We start from the raw sequence: 5,005 nt of genomic DNA, 5'->3' as shown, positions 1-5,005 counted from the left end.
TACCACCGGATACATAAATGCCACAGACACATAACTGGGTGAACCATTTCAGATTGTGACTCAGCTTTGCTAAAATCCCCAATTAGAGGTGTCCAGGGTTCTTAAGCACACTCTTCTTTTGCTTTGGACCTTGACTTTAACCGTTCAGTCTCAAGTTTTCACTTGACACCTTCACGCCACAAGCACATGGTTAGGGACAGCTTGGTTTAGCCGCTTAGGCCAGGATTTTATTACTTTAGGCCCTCCTATCCACTGATGCTCAAAGCCTTGGGATCCTTTTTATTTACCCTTGCCTTTTGGTTTTAAGGGTTATTGGCTTTTTGCTCTTGCCTTTTGGTTTTAAGAGCTTTTGGCTTTTTCTGCTTGCTTTTTCTTTTTCTTTCTATTTTTTTCGCCTTTTTTTTCTCTTTTTTTTTCTGCAAGCATTGTATTCACTGCTTTTTCTTGCTTCAAGAATCATTTTTTATGATTTTTCAGATTATCAAATAACATGTCTCCTTGTCATCATTCTTTCAAGTGCCAACATATTTAACATTCTTAAACAACAACTTCAAAAGACATATGCACTGTTCAAGCATTCATTCAGAAAACAAAAAGTATTGTCACCACATCAATATAATTAAACTAAGTTCAAGGATAAATTTGAAACTCATGTACTTCTTGTTCTTTTGAATTAAAAACATTTTTTATTTAAGAGAGGTGATGGATTCCTATTCACTACTTTAAGGCATAGACACTTAGACACTAATGATCATGTAATAAAGACACAAACATAGATAAACATTTAACATAAGAAAATGAAAAACAGAAAATTTAAGAACAAGGAATGAGTCCACCTTAGTGATGGTGGCGTTTCCTTCTTGAGGAACCAATGATGTCCTTGAGCTCTTCTATGTCTCTTCCTTGTCTTTGTTGCTCCTCCCTCATAGCTCTTTGATCTTCTCTAATTTCATAGAGGATGATGGAGTGATCTTGATGTTCCACCTTTAGTTGTCTCATGTTGTGTGGAGGAAAATGTATCCCCTGAGGTATCTCAGGGATCTCTTGATTTGCAGTCAAATGTTCTACCACTGAGCTATAAACCCTTGAGATGAATCTTTCCATCTCCCATGACTTGAAGGTGGAAGCCTTTGTCTTCCCTTTCCCTTTTCTAGAGGTTTCTCTGGCCTTAGGTGCCATCAATGGTTATGGAAAAATAAAAAAAAGCTATGCTTTTACCACACCAAACTTAGAATGTTGCTCGCCCTCGAGCAAAAGAAGAAAGAATTGAAGAAGAAGAAGAAGATATGGAGGAGATGAAGGGATGTGTGTATTCGGCTATATGGGTGGGCTTGGGTGGAAAAGAGATTTTGAATTTTGAAGGTAGGTGGGGTGTATGGATGTGAGTGGTGAATGAAAAACAGAAGGGATGACTGTGAATAGAGAGAGAGAGAGAGAGAGAGAGAGGGTGATATAGGATTATGAGGAGGGAAGGTGAGTGGAGGTATGTGGGGATCCTGTGGGGTCCACAGATCCTGAGGTGTCAAGGATTTATATCCCTGTACCAATTAGGCATGTAAAATGCCTTTGCATGCATTTTTGGCGTTTAGACACCGAAGAGATGCCTGTTCTGGGCGTTCAACGCCCATATGCAGCATATTTCTAGCGTTGAACGCCAGCTTCATGCTTGTTTCTGGCGTTCAGCGCCAGCTTTCCTCAGTGTGCATTCCTGGCGTCTGAATGCCAGGATGCTACCTGTTTTCGGCGTTCAACGCCAGATCCATGCTCTGTTCTGGCGTTGAACGCCAGCCATATGCTCCTTACTAGCGTTTAAACGCCAGTAAACTCTTCCTCTAGGGTGTGATTTTTCTTCTGCTGTTTTTGATTCTGTTTTTGATTTTTCTATTTATTTTGTGACTCTACATGATCATGAACCTAATAAAACATGAAAGAAAAATAAAAATAAAATTAGATCAATAAAGATTGGGTTGCCTCCCAACAAGCGCTTCTTTAATGTCAATAGCTTGACAGTGGGCTCTCATGGTGCCACACAGGTGATCAGGTCAATTTTATAGACTCCCAACACCAAACTTAGAGTTTGGATATGGGAGTTCAACACCAAACTTAGAGTTTGGCTGAGGCCTCCCAACACCAAACTTAGAGTTTGACTGTGGGGGCTCTGGTTGACTCTGTTTTGAGAGAAGCTTACTGTGCCTCTTTTCCATGTTTACAGAAAAGTGACCTTGAGTTTTAAACACAAGGGAGTTCTCATTCAATTGAAGGACTAATTCACCTCTGTCTACATCAATTACAGCTCTTGCTGTGGCTAGGAAGGGTCTTCCAAGAATGATGGATTCATCCTCATCCTTCCCAGTATCCAGGATTATGAAATCAGCAGGGATGTAAAGGCCTGCAACCTTTACTAACACGTCATCTACTTGTCCATAAGCCTATTTTCTTGAGTTGTCTGCCATCTCTCATGAGATTTTAGCAGCTTGCACCTCAAAGATTCCCAGTTTCTCCATTACAGAGAGTGGCATGAGGTTTATTCCTGACCCAAGGTCACATAGAGCCTTCTCAAAGGTTATGGTGCCTATGGTACAAAGTATTAGGAACTTTCCAGGATCCTATTTCTTCTGAGGCAATCTCAGTTGATCCAATGCATTTAGTTCATTGGTGAGCAGGGGAGGTTTATCTCCCCAAGTTTTATTACCGAATAAATTGGCATTCAGCTTCATGATTGCACCAAGGAACTTGGCAACTTGCTCTTCAGTAACATCATCATTCTCTTCAGAAGAGGAATACTCATCAGAGCTCATAAATGGCATAAGGAGGTTCAATGGAATCTCTATGGTCTCTAGATGAGTCTCAGATTCCTTTGGTTCCTCAGAGGGGAACTCCTTATTGATCACTGGACGTCCTAGGAGGTCTTCCTCCTTGGGATTCACGTCCTCCCCTTCCTCCTTGGATTCGGCCATGATGGTTATATCAATGGCCTTGCACTCTCCTTTTGGATTTTCTTCTGTATTGCTTGGGAGAGTACTAGGAGGGATTTCAGTGATCCTTTTACTCAGCTGGCCCACTTGTGCCTCCAAATTTCTAATTGAGGATCTTGTTTCATTCATGAAACTTACAGTGGCCTTGGACAGATCAGAGACTAAATTTGCTAAATTAGAGGTATTTTGTTCAGAGTTCTCTGTCTGTTGCTGAGTGGATGATGGAAAAGGCTTGCTATTGCTAAACCTGTTTCTTCCACCATTATTAAAGCCTTGTTGAGGCTTTTGTTGATCCTTCCATGAGAAATTTGGGTGATTTCTCCATGAGGGGTTATAGGTGTTTCCATAGGGTTCACCCATGTAATTTACCTCTGCTATTGCAGGGTTCTCAGGATCATAAGCTTCTTCTTCAAAAGATGTCTCTTGAGTACTGTTGGATGCAGCTTGCATTCCATTCAAACTCTGAGAAATCATATTGACTTGCTGAGTCAATATTTTATTCTGAGCCAATATGGCATTCAGAGTATCAATTTCAAGAACTCCCTTCTTCTTAGGCGTCCCATTACTCACAGGATTCCTCTCAGAAGTGTACATAAACTGGTTGTTAGCAACCATGTCAATGAGTTCTTGAGCTTATGCAGGTGTTTTCTTTAGGTGAATGGATCCACCTGCAGAAGTATCCAATGACATCTTAGCTAATTCAGACAGACCATCATAGAATATGTCCAGGATGGTCCATTCTGAAAGCATGTCAGAAGGACACTTTTTGGTCAGTTACTTATATCTCTCCCAAGCTTCATAGAGGGATTCACCTTCCTTTTGTCTGAAGGTTTGAACATCCACTCTAAGCTTACTAAGCTTTTGAGGAGGAAAGAACTTGGCTAAGAAAGCCGTGACCAGCTTAACCCAAGAGTTCAGGCTATCCTTGGGTTGAGAGTCCAACCACACTCTAGCTCTGTCTCTTACAGCAAAAGGGAAAAGCATGAGCCTGTAGACTTCAGGATCTACTCCATTAGTCTTAACAGTATCACATATCTGCAAGAATTCAGTTAAGAACTGAAAAGGATCTTCAGATGGAAGTCCATGAAACTTGCAGTTTTGTTGCATCAGAGAAACTAATTGAGGTTTAAGCTCAAAGTTGTTTGCTCCAATGGTAGAAATTGAGATGCTTCTTCTATATAAATTGGAATTAGGTGCAGTAAAGTCACCAAGCATCCTCCTTGCATTATTATTATTTTCGGCTGCCATATCCTCTTCTTGTTCGAAAATTCCTGTAAGGTTGTCTCTGGATTGTTGTATTTTAGCTTCTCTTAGTTTCCTTTTCAGAGTCCTTTCAGGTTCAGGATCTGCTTCAACAAGAATGTTCTTGTCCTTGCTCCTGCTCATATAAAAAAGAAGGAACAGAAAAATAATAATAGGGATCCTTTTTACCCAGGTATAGAGATTCCCTTGTTGTTAGTAGAAGAAGAAAAGGGAATAAGAGTGAAGAAGAATGGATAATCCAAACACAAGGGTGAGGATAGCAGATATATGAGATGAAGAGAAGTGTTAGTACATAAATAAATAAATAGAAGAAGATGAGGGAGAGAGAAGTTTTCGAAAATAATTTTGAAAAAGAGTTAATGATTTTCGAAAATTAAAGGAGAATTGAAATTAAAATTAAAATTTAAACAATTAATTAATTAAAAAGAATTTTTGAAAAAGAGGGAGGTATTTTCGAAAATTAGAGAGGGATAGTTAGTTAGGTAGTTTTGAAAAAAATAAGAAACAAACAAAAAGTCAATTAGTTAGTTGAGATAGATTTGAAAATCAATTTTGAAATGATAAGAAGATAAGAAGTTAGAAAAGATATTTTAAAATCAAATTTTTGAAAAAGATATGTTTTAAAAAGATATGATTAAAAAGATATGATTTTGAAAAAGATAAGATAAAAAGATATTTTTGAAAAGATATGATTAAAATTAGTTTTGAAAAAGATTTTATTTTTAAAATCAAAATTAATGACTTGACTCACAAGAAATCACAAGATA

At 38.5% G+C, this 5,005-nt stretch overlaps 1 non-coding gene across 1 annotated transcript; it reads left to right on the top strand.

The window, feature by feature from the left end:
- The first annotated feature begins 3,719 nt into the window (after window positions 1–3,719).
- LOC148555371 (small nucleolar RNA R71) lies at window positions 3,720–3,827 on the top strand. Its single transcript, XR_015887661.1, has one exon. It is a non-coding gene; the product is annotated as a small nucleolar RNA R71 (small nucleolar RNA).
- Window positions 3,828–5,005: the final 1,178 nt, after the last annotated feature.

This window comes from Arachis ipaensis, chromosome B6 (genome assembly GCF_059453495.1).
Source record: "Arachis ipaensis isolate K30076 ecotype BB chromosome B6, ASM5945349v1, whole genome shotgun sequence".
In the NCBI taxonomy this organism is placed as follows: Eukaryota; Viridiplantae; Streptophyta; class Magnoliopsida; order Fabales; family Fabaceae; genus Arachis; species Arachis ipaensis.
The sequence above is the reverse complement of the archived record's forward strand: the minus strand, read 5'-3'. Positions and strand labels throughout refer to the sequence as shown.